The 17986-nt window shown below is 36.9% G+C and overlaps 1 protein-coding gene across 1 annotated transcript in view; it reads right to left on the bottom strand.

Annotated features, from left to right (window-relative positions):
- The window catches only part of THSD7B (thrombospondin type 1 domain containing 7B), a 774554-nt gene that overhangs the window by 428245 nt on the left and 328323 nt on the right, over nt 1–17986 (bottom strand). The gene's annotated exons all lie outside the window — the stretch shown is intronic.

The following is a 17986-nucleotide window of genomic DNA, read 5'->3' as shown; positions in this document are numbered from 1 at the left end:
GATATTTGCCATTTTAATGATGATGTGTCTTGGAGTGGGCTTCATTGGGTTCCTCTTGAATGGGACCCTCTGTGCTTCCTGGACTTGTGTGACTTTTTCTATCCTCCGATTAGGGAAGTTTTCCATCATTACTTTTTCAAGCAGGTTCTCTATCCCTTCCTCCTCTTCTTCTCATCTGGTATCCTTATTATATGGATATTATTATGTTTCAGGTTGTCCTGCATTTCTCTAAATGCCTCTTCATTCTTTTTGAGTCTTTTTTCATTTTCTTGCTCTTTTTGAGAGCTTTTATCCTACCTTGTCCTCCAACTTGCTAATTCGATCCTCTGTTTCATCTAGCCTGCTTTTGATCCCTTCTACTGTGTTCTTTAATTCAGAAATCATATTCTTCATTTCTTCTTGTCTCTTATTGATAGTTTCTATGTCTTTTTTCATGCTGATATAGTTTGCAGTAAGTTCCTCATAGTTTCCCTGTAGTTTTTTGTGATTCTCTCTGAGCTCACTGAGCTCATTGAGGTTCCTTAGAAGTGTTGTTTTGAACTCAGTATCTGATAGTTTACTTGCTTCTATTTCATTTAGTTCTCTTTCTGGGGAACTAATTCTCTTCATCCATTCTCTTCAACTGGGTGGTGTTTCTTTGTCTGCCCATTATTTGTGCAACTATTCTTTTTTTCTTTCGCTTCTTAAATTGGTCTGCCTTGATTTCCTGACTATGTGGTGTGAACTTCTATAGTAGGAGATCACTGTTTCTTCTTTCTGGATCTGCCTCTGAATATGTCAGATGTTGACCCTGTCTGACCTTAGGCAGTCTGTTTGAGACTACCAGGAATCTACTGTCTGTGCCTGTCTCCTTCAGTTGTTAATCGAGTCACTCTGCACCAAGCAGTCAGGCTTAAAGACACTGGGTAGGGCAGAGTCCCTGCTAAGGGCAGGGTTGTTAGGTCCTCTCACACTGTTGCCACTCAGGGGAGTGGGGAGTGGTCTGCCTGAGCCACATGGCAGCTGCCGTCTTGGGAAGGAGTCAGGACCAGGATCCCCGGCTACTTTCTCAGTTCTCTCCTCAAAGCCTCTGCCTCCAATCACCCTTAAAGTGTCTCTAGACCACTATGTACTCCTTTTAGCCAGAAATCTACTATCTGTGGCTGCCACTCTGTACTTATCAGTCAGGCTTTAGCACCACCTGGCCAGGGCTGAGTGCCTCCTCGGGGTGGGGCTATTGTGTCCTCTCACATTGTTGATGCTCAGAGGAGTGGCCTGCCTGAGCAAGATGGCTGCTGCCATCTAGGGGCTGAGTCAGCACCAGGATCCCGCTGGCTACTCTCTCAATTCTCTCCCCAAAGCCTCCTTCCCCAGTCTCTCCTCAAGCATCTCTAGCCCACTCTGCCCCTGCCTTTTCCAGAGACCAGGGTAAGTGGCTGCAAATTAAAATTTATTCGTTGGCCTTTTAAAAGGCTCTTTATGTCTCTAGCCACCTGTCTCTGGCAGAGAAAAACCCTGCCGCTTTTTGCTGCTGGTTGTTATCTGTGTACTTCTTGGGCTCTGGTGCTGTAAGTTCGATATCCCCACTTAAGGTTTAGACCCGCTCTTCTCAGGGGGATCCAACTGGCCATTTCAATATCCTTCTGGTGATGCCACCTATGGGCACCCCACCTGCCTTCTTGAGTCTCTACCACACTCCTTACAAAATAGGTTGTGTTAAAGCTGATTTTTCTGTTTGCCCGAGGTTATAAAGCTCTCTCTCGCCATTGTTCAGCTGCTTGTTCCAGGTGATTTCTCCACAATTTCATTGTAATTCCAGATTAGTCCTGAGAGGAGGTCAGTGTGACTTCCATTCACTCCTCCCCTATCTTGATTCTCCCAAAAATTCATTCATTTTTTGATGCTGAGTAGAATTTGATTGTATGGATGTAGCACATTTTGTTTATCCATTCCCCTGATGAAGAATATTTAAGATGTTTCCACATTTTCATAATTATCAATACAACTTTTTGTGTGAATATGTTTTTACTTATTTTGGGTATATAATTAGGAAGGTTATCACTGAGTCATATATGTGTAGGTTTTATAAAAAACTGCTATCATACCTGTCTGAATGACAATTATTAAACAGAAAACAAATACCAAGTGTTGGTATGGGTATGAAGAACGGGGTACTTTTGTGTAGTGCTAGTGGGAATGTAAATTGACATAGACACTACAGAGGTTGTGAAAAAAATTAAAGAACTATCAGCCCTGGTCGAGTAGTTTAGTTGGTTAGAGTGCTGTCCTGCACCGAGGTTGCAGGTTCGATTCCTGGTCAGATCACATACAAGAATCAACCACTGAATGCACAAACAAGTGAAATAACAAATTGATATCTCTCTCCCCTCCTCACTCATCTCTCTGTCCCTTTTCCTCTTTAAAAATCAATATATAAAAAAAAAATTAAAAAATAGAACTATCATACAGTCCAAAAGTCTACCACTGGTTATTTATCCAAATAACTAAAAAAAAAATCCATTTAAAAAGTAATATGCACACCTGTGTTCATTGCAGCACTATTTTCATTAGCCAAAACACATGTGTATACATACATACATACATGCAATGGAATATTACTTGACCATAAAAAATAATGAAATTTTATCATTCGGCACAACATGAATGGACATAGAAGGTATTATTCTAAGTGAAATAAGTCAGACAAAGACAAATACCATATGATTTCACTCATGTAAAATCTTAAAAAATCAAAAAACTAGACTCACAGATGCAGTGAACAAAATGACAGTTGCCAGTGGGGAGAAGGGTGGTGGAAGGGGCAAAATAGGTTTAGGGAATTAAGAGGTACAAACTTCTAGTTATAAAGGAAAACATCAAGGGAATGTAATGCACAGCATAGGAAATACAGTGAATGATATTGCAAGAACTTTATACGATGATAGATCATTACTTGACTTATTATGATGAATATTTTGTAAGGTATATAAATGTCAAATTACAATGTTGTACACTTCAAACTAAAATAATATTGGATTTCAACTATATTTCAAATAAATAAGTTAATTAATTTCCATCATAAAAAAATAAGAAACTGCCAAACTATTTTCCAAAGGGGTCACTGTATCATTTCTCATTCTCTTTGACAATATTGGATAGTTCTCATTGCTATTCATCTTTATCTGCACCTAGTATGACCACCTTTTTTCTGTTTGTATAGTTTTTATTATCCTTATAGAGGTATAATAGCATTACATTACAATTTTCACTTACATTTTTCTAAAGACTAAGGATGTTGAACAAACTTTTTCATGTACTTATTTGCCATCTCTGTATTATCATTGGTGAAAGTCTTTTCAAATTTAAACTAATGTTTAATTGGGTTGTATTATGGAGAGAACGTTTACGTCCCTCTAAAATTCATTTATCGAAGTCCTGAGGCCCAATGTGATGGTACTTGGAGGTGCGGTTTTAGGGAGGTAATTAGGATTAGATTAGGTAATGAGAGTGGGGCCCTCATTATGAGATTATAATGTGTCTTTCTAAGAGGAAAGAGCACAAAGTGAAAACGTGGCTATCTACACACTAAGAAGCAGGCCCTCTGCAGACACAAATATGAAGGCACCTTGACCTTGGGTCGCCAGAACTGTGAGAAATAAATGTCTGTTGATTAAGTTACCCAGTCTATGGTATATTTTTATAGTACCTGGATATTATACAGGTTGTTTGTTTTTATATTGCTGAGTTTGAGAGTTCTTTACATATTCTGCATACAAATTCTTTGTTGGACTTGTGGTATGCAAATATATGCTCAAAGTCTGTGGTTTCTATTTTCATTTTCTTAAGTATCTTTTGCAAAGCAAATGTTTTTCATTCATAATTAAAATATTAATTTAAATCTAATTGGTCAACTAGCCATCAGAGAGATGTAAATTAAAATCAGAATGAGATACCACTACACACCGGTCAGAGTGACCATCATAAACAAATAACCAAACAAGTTCTGGTAAGATTGTGGAGAAAAGTGAACCCTAGTACATTGTTACTGGGAATGCAGACTCGTTGCTGCCACTATGGAAAACAGTTTGGAATTTCCTCAAAAAACTAAAAATGTAACTGCCTTTTTACATGTCAATTCCACAGCTGGGATTATACCCTAAAAATCCCAAAATATCTATTCAAAAGAGCCTATGCATCCCAATGTTCATAGCAACACAATCTACAACAGCCAAGTGCTGGAAGCAACCTAAGTGCCCATCAATAAATGAGTGGATCAAAAAACTATGGTACATTTACACAATGGAGTACTATATACCAGAAAGAAAGAGTGAGCTACTACCCTTCACGACAGCATGGATGGAACTGGAGAGCATTATGTTAAGCAAAATAAGCCAGGGGGTAAAAGACAAATACCATATGGTCTCACCTACAAGTGGAACCTAATCAACAATACAAACAAGCAAGGAAAATATAACCAGCAACATTGAAAGAAAAAAAGAAACTGACAGTAACAAGAGGGAAAGAGGGAGGGGGATAATGGGGAAAAGAAGGGAAAGGGTCAAATCAAGGAACCTGTATAAAGGACCCATGGACAAAGCCAGAGTGGGGAAGGATTGAGGGTGGGAGATGGGGATAGGTGGGGTAGAAGAAAGTGGTGGTGTGAAAATGGAGACAAATGTCTTTGAACAATAAAAAAAAAATTTTTTTTAAATTGCATCAAACATCTGGCACAATGTCTAGTGGCATAGTAGGTCTCAAATTCTGGATGAAGAAACAAATGGTATATAAAGGGAAAGACGTTTAGTCTGTTTAAAGTGTAAACTCTGTCTCATGTTCCTGTACTATACACCCCAACCCTACTACTGATACACACCTATGATGAATCCATATGGAATGTGAGGCAGTAATTGGGAAACAGGTCTGGTTTCTAACCCTAAGATTAACTGAGAGGCAGTATGGCATAATGGACTCTGGAGTCTGACTGCTTGGGTTCAAATCCTACATCTGACACTTATTTACTAATACTTAACTTGCAGTACTTCAGTGTCCTCATCTGTACAGTGACTTGCATTTTGTAGGGGGCTGTAATGACAATAGTACCTTTCTCACAGCACTCTTATTTTGCTAGATTATTGTAAAAACACAATCACTTGCTATATATAAAGTCCTAAGATGGTAGCCTGTACCATAATAGTTAATATAAATTATTTTGATATAATTACGGTAGTGTTGTATTGAAAGTTACAGACAATGGCAAACTATTTTCAATCCAACACATTTTTAAGTTCAGGACTCTGGGAAGATTGTACTTGAAAAAAGTACAATGAAGTCAAGATAAGGTGGCCTTTCTGAGTTGGTACATTCTTCTCTTTTTCTGTCTAAATCATATGCTCACTGCTATAGAAACTATGCTATTACCAGTTCTTCCCTTCACACCCTGCACAATTTCAGATCTGTGAAGAATATGGAAAGCTCACCAAAATCATCTAAAATTTTTCATTCTGGGGAAGAATTCTATAAAAGCAGAATATTTTAAAGCAGCCAATATCCCTGATTGTGTAATTCTCAGAGGACAACCATAATGTTTCCCTTTAAAAAGCATTGCTGATGTCTTTTTCCATGCTTCATCCCCTGGCCATTAAACTGTTCATATTCAATTTTGCAGAACACGGCAGGGGTCTAGTGACTGCTTTTGTACCATATTAAATAAGTATAATAAAATACCAAACTACCAAATTATTGTATATTGAAGGCTGAACAATGTTGAACTCATGGAGAATCACATTACATCATTTCCTCATTGAAATGTTACAGACTAATTAAGGCCCTAAAATAATAATTGTATACTGCTTTTCCAAGTTTTTTCACAAACTTATTTCCTGTATAGGATTACAGTACCATAAATCAGAAGATATATCAACTAAGGCTCACAATATTTCACTATTTATCAGAATTTGAGATTCAAAGAAAAAAACAGCTTTTAAAATTTTAGTTCAGTGTTTCATAACACCAGAGAGATGAAAAAATAAAATTTGCAAATAGAAATTAAGTAGTTTATAATTATGAAAACCAAAAGGTAAAATAATAAACATTGAAATTTCATTAAAGTTCTCATTCAAGCCAAGCTGATGTCAGCTAGAAATTTGCACATATATAAAAATATGTTCACCTAGGTTAATTACTTGGATAGGATAAGTTCCAAGATGATACAGATTTCTGCTATTATTACTTTTATCTACTACATATCACTATTATTGTCTCAAGACTGTCATTGATGTCTTCTAGCAATTATATGAATTCTCAAGAAGAATAACTCCAACTTTATTTGTCTGTCTTCCTCAAACTGATCTTGTAGTTATAACAATTCAATCTGGCACCGGCCTTTTTTCAGCCAATCTCAAGGTTTAAAAAAATCAATAAATGAAAAGTAAAGTTTAAAGTCAAGTAAAATATATGCTGAGATATTTCAAAATACAAAGAATAAACTTGAGCAAACATTTCAAAAATCCAAACTTTACTTTATAACATTGCCAAATTCTCCTTAGTACTTCATAAGAGTATTTGTAGCATTTGATTAAAGCTCTATGCTTAGAATAATAAAAGATGAATACAAACATTGAAATCCATGTACTTGTTTTACTTCTACACTGAGACCAAAAGGAAACATGTTCTTATTTCATGAAATAAATATTATTTTATTGAATGTTTGCTTTACTTAAGAGGTCAAATATTTAATGACATCATTAATAATTATGTTGACATTTATTGCCTGCAGGTCCTGATTTCTTCGGAAGTAATTTAAGAACATTAGATATTTATAATCATTTATCTTATTCCAAATGACTGATTAGAAGAATAATTTTCTAATTCTTCTAGGCAGTGGAACTAGCATTTATTTGGTTATTTGAACATAGGAATGTTTTCTGAGACATAATAAATGGATAGAAATATCTACTCAATAAATTTAAAGTTGCATAGTATCTTATATCTTAAACCCATTATATTGCTTGCTTAGCAAGAGAAAATGATGTGTCATGTATTTCTGAATTTCCAGTGTCTAGAACAGTACCTCATTCATAGTAAGTATTCAATAAATGCTAATTGAATGAAAGTAAATATAGCTGAGCTGAACAGATGTTTGAAAATCTGAGACATTTCTGTCACACAGAGGGATGGCACAAATTGAAGAAATTTTAAAGTGCTTAAGAATGCACCAACATTACCCTTACTGGTGTGGCTCAGTTGATTGGGCATTGTCCTGCAAATGAAAAAGTTTCAGGTATGATCCCAGTCAGGGTACCTGCTTGGGTTGTGGGTTCAGTCCCTGCTCAGGATGTGTAAAAGAGGCAGCTGATCAATGTTTCTCTTTCATGTTGATATTTCTCTCCCTTTCTTCCTTCCCTCCCCTCTCTCTAAAAAATATAATAAATAAAATCTTTTTAAAATACCAAAATCAATCAATATATCCAATCCAGGTCTACTACCATGAGTAAAAACATTGGTTTGGAAGCAGAAAGACCTGGGTTTGAATTCCAGCCTGTCTTAAATAGTTGTATGTCACCTGGGTAAGTTATTTCAATTCTCACCTAAATAACTGAATACTGATTCTGTTACCAAATAATGGACCCTTGGCGGGGGATGGGGGGCAGTTGCCCAGATGCTATTACAGAAACAATGCCCCCCCTTCCCCAGGGTCCCTCTCTTGTAGGTCCTTGGCCCGCCACCTTTGAAATTACGGCTCTCAATGGCAGAGTTTGGTGAAAAGGAAAGGAACTATTTATTCAAAAGTTATACAGGTTTGATTAATGGCTAAATGTCACCCTTAAATCTCAAAATCCCTTCAAAACACCCACCATGACACACAGTCCTGCCTTCCCCTCTTTGCCCAGTCAGGCCAGTCAGGCCAGTCAGGGGACCGTCCTTCAGAAGAAAAAAAAGAACAGAAGGCCGGGGCTCAGCTGGGCAGGCCTCTCACAGTTCCCCACACCATCAACTGTGTCGCCTCGCTCTCCAGTTCTTAATCCAAAACCATGTGGCACCTTCTCCTGGCCCACTGGCAGGAGTCCTTTCTATCCTCTTCTTCCTGCTTGGTCTTCACATTGTTCCCCGAGTCTATTTGTCTCTCCCACAGGCCCTGCAACCCCTCTCCCATTTACATTTTGTATTACAAGTTTTTCAGACCTTCCTGGTTAGCCCTGTTCAGATGCGAAATAACCGTCTTTGCATGTGAGGTTTGAAGCTATCCTGTTATTGACATGCAAAATGACTCTCCAGGGCCTGCTTCACCTCAGGGAAGAAGCTGGACTGTTCCTGATACACAGAGTAACTCTCTATGGCCCTGCTCCAGGTCTCCCATCCCCCATGGCAGCCTGTTTTGGGGGTCGGGAGGAATATGTCGTATATTTTTTGGACACACCAATTTCTGGACCCTGTTACAAGTACCCTTGGTGGGGGGCCCTGGCTGTGCCCCTTACAATTCTACCAACGCATCACAGGAGTTATGTGATGATTAAATGAGGGAAGATTAACAGGCATTCAGTAAGTATTCAATATGTGTTCATGATGATGATGATGACACATGTCTATCAACCTCTATTAATGCCTCTAGATTTTGTATAAATTCATTATAGATACTAAAGTCAAATCTGTGAAAGACTATTCTAACACAGGAGAGGTGCAGGGAAGAATGTAGAAAGCGAGGACTTAGGCACAGCTTTGCAAGGCACTATCTTGATTTGTCAGTTTGCTTGCTTTGGCAGTCAGTTTTTATTTTGTTTGGGGTAATACTCCATTAGCATACATGTCTTCAGGATAAAATGGTGAAAAACAATGCTGTATGGTAAGAGGAACACATCAAAAGAAAAATTTTTCAACATGGGCTCTCATTTAGGTAATCAAAAAGACTGAAAATGCTAAGAGAGAAGATAGCAGAATCTTCAAAAAAAGAGTTAAATTCAAACTACACATTCCTCTCCAGAAGACGCAGGAGGAACTTGCTCTGAGGCAGTCAGGGGAAAGTAGCCTAACCATTTGATATATAACTGCTTACATACATGGCCTCACGTGACTTTCCAGTTTAGATTATGATCAGTCAAGACTCAGGAAACCACATTTGTCCTGTGAAATTTCACTAACTATGAAGGTTTAATCACCAGCCCATTCTGTATATCAAGCCAAAGCCAGGATGACTTACAAGACCTTTGGTGAGCATGCTGACTTCATCTTTGAACGTACGGGTCCCATGCGTCACTTTTGTCCAACTCAAAAGTAACTTACATTGTTTACCACCAGACAGTGACAGAGGTTGCTGTAATTTTGTATATGTGAAATTTCAGCAACATGGAGAGGTAAATCTATTCTGCTTTCCTCATTTATTGATTTACCTAAAATCTCAAGACTGCAAAATATACTTTGACCCACTCTTCCAAACTGAGGTATTGAAATGGAAAAAGTATATGTGTGATAATTTGCCTCAAAATACAAACAGCCCCAGAGTTAGAGAAAGCAATATTGTTTCTCTAACTTAGAAAATATTCTACAATCCTCTTCATTATTCAGTTATTATAATGGAAGAGGCTTTCCTGAGAACTGGTTTTGGCAGAGGATTTTAAACTTATATGTGCAAAGGAATAAGTATGTAAACATAGAAAAATATTAAAAATTTCAGTGTTAATCTATATTTTAATACCCAAATACAGAATGCATGAAATTCATAAAATATATATAAGCATGATTACATACTGTTTCTAATTTATTTCCCCCTCAACAAATTTCTCTTTTCAATTCTTATTTATTATGCCTTTTATTCAATTGAGTAGGCAGGCAGAAAATACAATAAAGCTTTACTAATTTAATAAAATATTGAAATACTGACACTGCAAATAGAATTTTATTATCTTTATGTACTCCTGAGCTTATCTCATAGTTTAATCTAAAAACCTAGTTAAGGAATGCATAATTTCCTAGACCCTAATTCTGATAAATTACTTTCAGCATCTTAGAGAAGAAATATTCAAACAAAATTCAGAAATAACATTTACACTAGTTCAAAAGTAGTTAAAGAGCTAATTCACAAAGATCAAGAGATTAAAAAGACAACAGCCCAGGTCAGGTGGTTCAGTTAGAGCGTTGTCCTGTCTGTAAAGCAAAAGGTCACAGGTTCAATTCCCAATCAGGGCACATACCTAGGTTGTGGTTCAGTCTCTAGTCGAGGAGCATATGGGAGGCAACCCATCAGTATCTATCTCTCTCTCTCTCTCTCTCTCTCTCTCAAAATCACTAAATATATTCTGGAGTGAGAGTTAAAAAAAAGAAGACGACAACTAAGGTAGCCAATGTTTTGACATACTCTTTCCAAAGTAATTATGTTTCTTGCCCTCTTGCAAGGTTTATCTTTGAGTTAAAATTTGCAAGAAAATAAAGACTACTTCTAGGCGCTTATGTTTATTAGGTCAACATTTTAAAACTTACTGTACTATCCTAAATTCCTGATTAATAGATCTTCAGCTTCAGAAGGCTTATGAAGCTCTCCAGGCCAGCATGCTCCTCCCTACATTCCAGAAGGCAAACTCATTCCAATGTACTCGTCTCCCAATAGAGACTGGACTATCGGGTTTCAAAATTCATACAACCTGCCTTGGCATCCACCGCTCTTGTGAAAAAAGATAAAAATACTTTGTGTTAAAATGCTTGCATCTCTTTTTATCTTCTAACAAAGACATAACTTCTGTGAGTCACATTTACTATATAACGTGCTAAAGGTATTCATTAGAATTTATAGCCTTTTTTTCTATCCTCACCTGAGGACATGCTCACTGATTTCAGAGAGAAAGGAAGGGAGGGAGAGAGAGTGAGAAACATCAATGTGAGAGAGAAACATTGATGGGTTGCCTCTCACTTACGCCCTGACTGGGGACCAAACACATGATCCTGGTGTGCGCCCTGATCAGGACTCAAACCCACAACCTTTCTGTCTACAGGATAAAGTTCCAACTAACTGAGCCACTCTGGCCCAGGCTAGAGTTTATATTCTTATTTTAATAGATCCATTTCTTTTTGTTCCATGGTCCTTCATGTCAGCAAATGTATATTCTAAACATAGTGAAGGTGGTAAACATAAGGAAAATCCATGAAAAAGCATGTAATTAGACACAGTAACAATATAAAGTGCATTCTATCCCTCCCCCCAAAAAACCAACATAAATGGGAAAATCCATTATGTACTGCCAGTAACACATAGAATCTATGGAATAAGGTTATTAGCTAAAATCAGAGCTTTCAATTTATTAGTTTATTTCTTTTCCTTCTATCTGAAACATGCTGACATGCAAATTCTATCTCAGAATAAAATATATTATTTTTATTTTAATTGTGTTTCTGTATCATTTGTTCAATAAGATATTATGCTTTGATGAGAAGTGTAAGCAAATAAAACTGGCATTGGTTTAGCTTTGGTCTTTGGCATAACTTTTTTATTTGAAATGGAGAAGATGATAATTTGTGTATACATTTAGAAGTTAACTTGGCAGGCAAGAAGGGGCTGGCAAGAAATATTCAAAGTGATTAAAAGCAAGGACCTACAACCTAGATTACTCTATGTAGCAAAGCTATCATTTAGAATTGAACAGCAGATAAAGTGCTTCTCAGACAAGGTAAAGATAAAGGAGTTCATCATCACCAAGCAATTATTATATGAAATGTTAAAGGGACTTATTTAAGAAAAAGATCAAAACTATGAACATTAAAATGGCAATAAATTCACAACAATCAACAACTGAATCTAAAAAACAAACTAAGCAAACAACCAGAACAGGAACAGTCATAGATATAGAGATCATTTGGAGGGCTGTCAGCTGGGAGGGGGAAGGGGAACAAGGGGGATAAAGGTGTAGGGATTAAGAAGTACAAATTGGTAGGTATAAAATAAACCGGGGGATGTTAAGAACAGTATAGGAAGTGGAGTAGGCAAAGAACTTACATGCATGACCCATAAAGATGAACTAAGCGGGGGAGGACTGCTAGGGGAAATAGGAGTACTAAGTGGAGGGGGCACAGGGGGAAATGTCAGAACAATGGTAACAGCATAATCAATAAATTATATTTTAAAAAAGTAAAAAGACAGTATTATTTAATTTTGAATAGTACTGACTTTAATGACATAAAGCCTAAAAAAGGTGATCCTAAACATTAAAACCATAGACAGAACCTTAATTAATGGCTTCAGTACATTAAAACTCACCCCTAATGTAATAAATGGATTCTATAAATGTCAATTATATAAAATATATACTGCATTATTGTGAGGTTACTGAGGGAGCCGTGAGAGCAGGGTCAAAGCTGAGGATAAGGGAGGAACTAATACCAAGAAAAACATATCAGGGTGCAGCCCCCATGCAGCTGGGCCAGAGTCGACAAGAATGAGGAGGAGGCATAGGGCAACGGTTGAGCCTTGCCTCAGATAAACATCCTGACCAGAGAAAGACAGAAGAGGGGGGCCCAGTAACAGCCTTGAACCCAATCAGCAGAAAAGAAGCTGCCTAAAGTAGCCTATCGCTAACTGCCACTTCTCGCCCTTGTATCCTGCTTGCTTGCTCCGCTTATGTATAAAAACCCTAGTGCCTTAGCAGCGGCGCGCCCTTCGTAGGTGGAGGGTCTGCCCCTGCGCAGGTTCATTTGGCCAACTAATAAAGCGCTTGCGAAAAGTCCTGTGTCCTGGAGTAATTTGAACAGCGGGGAACGTAACAGTTACTGGAATGACTGTGACCCCCATGAGTCGGCTGGGTGCTCCTGGATCAGGCTCTGTGATCCAATTCTGCCTGCAATTGGTCATCACCCACTGACTGTTGTCTCCTTTGGTGTAAATGAGGATGAGAACAATTCCAGGCACTAAGTGTGGCTGAGATTTCCAAGATCAATACCAAGATTTCAAAGTGGGTTTTTGGTATTGGTTTTGTCAGTCCATCTGACTGGGAGAAAAGTGGGGATGAGGAAATCAATGCTCTACTTCTCTACTTGAATTTTCAGTATTAGTACATAATCATATACATTATGTAAAATTAGTGATTATCTGCTTTTATATATGTTGCATCATACTATAAACTATATTATAATATAATATAACCTGTATTACATTACATGCTATATACAACCTAATATAAATGTTGCAATCTAAAGATAGTTGATTATCTTACATTACCTTTATATTACTATGTTAGCCTAATAACATTAACTAATAAGAAATATATTGTATATATGAGTATATAACTATCTATATAGTATAGTATAAAATTATCTGCTAATTTAGTAAATCAAGTGGAGAAAGGAAGTTGGTGTTACATAGATGTATCAGATATATATCTTATATTGAATAACTATCTATCTAGCTCATTGAAATGTAAATTTTAAAATTACTTCACAGACAATTTTGACAGAGCCTATGTGCTCTGTCAAAGAAAAACCAGACGTGAACAGTATTTAAATTGGTAAAAAGCAGATTGAATAAAGGACTCTTGAAACAGGGGAAAAGAGACCTCTGTATAGAACCGGGCTCAATTGTGAATACAAGCAGTAAAATTGGCGTTTTATAGCCAAAGAGCAGAGTGAGGAGTTGGTGGATGGAAAATTATAAAGAGTTTAGTATAACGCTTGGTAAACTGACCTAAAAGAACTCTTACTGAAGGAGGGCGAAGATGATTACATATCATTTGGTAAGTGACAGAGGATGAGGAATTTGTTCACATTTGGTGGTGATCAGATATCAAGGGTGAGTATTCTCTCGGAACTGACTTACCCAAATTCTTGTTAAAAGTGGACATCACAGGAATTAGGGTTGCAGCTCTAGGCAGGGCCTAGTCATGCAGAGGGCTCCAAGAAACCTGACGAAAGTTTGGCCAAAGAAAACATCTTGTTCAGCTTCTAATATGCTAATATTCCTTAGTGTATTTGAAATCACCTCACAGACTCCTTCAAATTCAGCCTTCCAAAGATACTACATGCTTGATTAGATTCCCCTATAACATTTTGTTAGCATGCAGATACTAGCATATGGAGTTTAGAACAATTTCTGTTTAAGCAGATGCCATATGAGTTGAACTACAGTCCTGTCCTTAAACTTTTATTCAGCTATCAAGAAGAATATTCTAGTTCTTATTTTGATTTCAGAGTCATAGTTTTATATAATTTTCTGTTCTTTCCCAGGCCTTCTCTTTACAGTATCTTAGTTTTGTCCCTGAAGCTGTCCTCAATACTTAGCACATCTTTTTATTTATTAAACATACTCACTTCCCATCCTGAAAATGATTTATGTTCGTGACTGACTATAGATTGCTTTTAATTAATTTCCAAACTAGAAGCAAAGGCAAAAATGATAATCTTTGTATAATAGACAAAATGTTAATTTAGAGATGAGGCCTTACCTTGAAGCATTTAGCATTACCATATAAGATAATACGTTCCACTTTGAAAGCCATTGGTCTCAATTCAGACTATGTTTTAATTTGCTTTAAAATTGTCCTACATACTATTTCACTTGGACACATTTTCAATTATCCAGTTTGACAAAAATCTTGACAGATCAAATTAGAACTTGAAACATTTTCAAGCATTCTCAAATCTTGACAAATATTGGTAAAGAGTATCCTTAGGAAGTCTTTTCATAATTCTGATAAGAATAGCTGATTCTTTACCATTTAGGTGGCTCTAAAATTAGTGAAGACATGCCTTTGAGAATAAAATTAAGGAAATATCCACACATTCCAAAATAAATTCATCAAAACTACCCATAAAAAATAAAAAAATAAAAACTGATATCTTCCAAATACAAGCAAAGGGTTAAAACTGACCAGAATAAAAGGGTAGTGAATCCTAGAGTTAGATATTTTAACACAAAATGTAATTTTTGAAAAAATATTTAATAAAATAAATATTTGGCAAATTGTTGACTTTTCAAGAAACTTGTTATAAAACATCCATAAAAAATACCATTGTGGTTTTATATTTGTGTGATTTTTAAATTTTGGAGTAATGTTATAATTCCTTTTACTTTTGTGTAGCTCTAAGTTGGCAGAATCTGTTATTTTTTCAGCAGGGGATATTCTCTCGTAACAAGGGACCTAACACAGAATATGCACTCAGTAAAAATCTGTTGAATGGTTGCATATAAGCCTAAAAAAAGGTTAATATTTCCCAGTTTTACCAAAGCACAATTGAATTATGACATTGTATGAGTTTTATGTGTACAATCTGATATATATATACTGTGAAATGATAATCACAATAAAGTTAGTTAACAAATACTTTACCTCATATAATTACTTTTTTTTTTTTTTGGCTGTTGTGGTGGTGGTACAAACATTTAAGATCTACTCTCTTAAAAACCATCAAGTATGCAATAGAGTATTGTTAGCTATACTCACCATGCTATGCTGTACATTAGGTCCCCAGAACTTATTTATCACATAACTGAAAGTTTGTACCCTTTGAAAGTTTGTATTTATTTCCTCTAGGCCCCATCCCCAACAACCACCAATCTACTCTGTTATTATGAGCTTGGCTTTTTAGAATCCACATATAAGTGAGATCATCCAGTACTTTCTCTGACTTATTTCACTTAGCATAACCCCCTCAAAGTCCATCCATGCTATTGCAAATGGCAGGATTTCCTTCTTTTTTATGGTTCAGTAATATTCCCTTATATTCGTATATTACATGTTCTTTCTCTGTCAATGGGCAGTTTGCTTGCTCCCATGTCCTGACTATTATGAATAATGTTAGAGTGAACATGGAGGTACCGGTACTTCTTTGAGGTAGTTATTTCTTTTAATATATATCCAATAATGAGATTGCTGGATCTTACAGTAGTTCTATTCTTAATTTCTTGAGAAAAATTCACACTGGTTACCATAATGGCTGTATCAGTTTACATTCCCACGAATGTTGGGAACCGTCCCACCTGGTTTCAGGGATTGTAGCTTTGCCGACAGAAGCAAGGGCCCCAAGGCTGGAGCTGAGCAAGGAGACCTTGGAAAAATAGGCCACTGAAGAGACAAAGCCTGTCCCCCTGGCAGAGGCATAGCCCCTGCCTCCCTCACATCACCCTGCTTGGCCCTGGAGGATGGCTGGTTAGTCAATGATGGGTAAGACCCCTCGATGGCAGGGGCAACCTCAGACAGGCACAGTTGCATGGGGGCCATCAGGGAAGGACTTGGGGGACACAAAGAAAGGGAAAAATTGACCCTCACCCCTCAGCTTTTATATGGCTGAAGTCCTCATTCTACCTGAAAGAAGTCTCCTTATCTCTTGGCTGCTCTGTTCTACCTGTCTGGCTCAGGCTTGAAATAATACTAAAGGCAGCTACATCCCCAAACTGGATCAGGCGGTTCCTGGGGACAATTAGGCCTGTAAAAGGAATGCATTAAATCTTATGAAACTTACTTTGCTAAGAATGCCCTCAAGTTAATGAGTGCTGATGTTTGGAGTCAAGCATAGAATGTGATCAGTTTCCCAGATTTCAGGGCTAAATGGGCACCACCATGTCTACCAGACCCTGACCTAAAGCAAGTATCTTGTGTTCCTTCAATTGTTATCTATGATCTCTATCTGCTTTCTGTTAACATAGTCTTTTGACATTGATTGATGAGCTTTTCATGCATGCTGTATACCCCTGTGTTCTCAATAAAAGCTACTTCAAGAGAAGGTCTCGGGGCATTCTCCACTAGAGGGACTCACCACTCCCTTTTTCTGGCAGACCTAGAAGTGTTTGAAATGATTTATTTTATTTTCTTCCATCTGTGGTGACCCAGGGTGACTCTGCACTGGGCATGGTATGCCCCTCATCTGGCACTCAATGTGGGGCCTCCCTCACACCAACAGTGCACAGGGTACCCTTTCACATCCTCTCCAACACTGATAGCCATTCTGACAGGTGTGAGGTGATATCTCATTTTGGTTTTGATTTATATTTCTGTGATGATTAATAACATTGATCATCTTTTCATGTATCTGATGGCCATTTTATATTTTATTTGGGAAAAATGTTTATTCAAGTTCTTTGTTCATTTTTAAATTGGATTATTTGTTTGCAACTTCATTGTATGAGTTCCTTGTATAGTTTGGATAATAGCCACTTACCAGATACATGATTTGCAAATAATTTCTCCTATTCCATAGGTTGCCTTCTTCATTTTGTTGATTGGTTCTTCTGCTATACAGAAGATTTTTTTAGTTTGATGTTGTCCCCTCCATTGATTTTTTGCTTTTATTGCTTATGCTTTTGGAGTCAAATCCAAAAATTCTTGCCAAGACCAATGTCAAAGAAATTTTCCACTGATTTTTTCTAGAAGTTTAATAGTTTGGGCACTTAAACATTTAAATCCTTAATCCACTTCAATTTAACTTTTGTGAGTGGTATAAGTTCAATTTCATTCTTTTACATATAAATATCCAGTTTCTCCAACACCATTTATTGAGGAGACAATCATTTCATTTCAAAATTGAATCTTGCATACTGTCACAAAGGGTCAAATTTTCTTCTTTTTTACAGTGAAGTTGTATTCCATAGTGTAAATGTCCCATAATTGTTTTTATCCACTCATCTACTGATGGACACTTGGGCTGCTTCCACATCTTGACAATTGTAAATAATGCTGCAATGAATATAGGGGTGCTTAATGTTCTTTCAAATTAGTGTGTTGGATTCCTTTGGATATATCCCCAGAAATAGGATCTCCGGGACAAAAGCCAGATCCATTTTTAATTTCTTGGGGTATCTCCATACTGCTTTCCATAGTGGCTGTACCAATCTGCATTCTCACCAGCAGTGCAAAAGGGTTCCCCTTTCTCCACCAGCACTGGTTGTTTGTTGTTTTATTGATAATAGCCATTCTGATAGATGTGAGATGATATCTCATTATAGTTTTAATTTGCATTTCTCTGATGATTAATGATATTGAGTATCTTTTCATATGTCTCTTGGCCATCTGTATGTCCTCTTTGGATAAATGTCTATTCA

The sequence above is a fragment of the Pteronotus mesoamericanus genome, unplaced genomic scaffold (assembly GCF_021234165.1).
Source record: "Pteronotus mesoamericanus isolate MK-2021 breed Mesoamerican mustached bat unplaced genomic scaffold, CSHL_Meso_final scaffold_651, whole genome shotgun sequence".
Lineage (NCBI taxonomy): Eukaryota > Metazoa > Chordata > Mammalia > Chiroptera > Mormoopidae > Pteronotus > Pteronotus mesoamericanus.
This window is presented reverse-complemented; position numbering and strand designations above follow the sequence as displayed.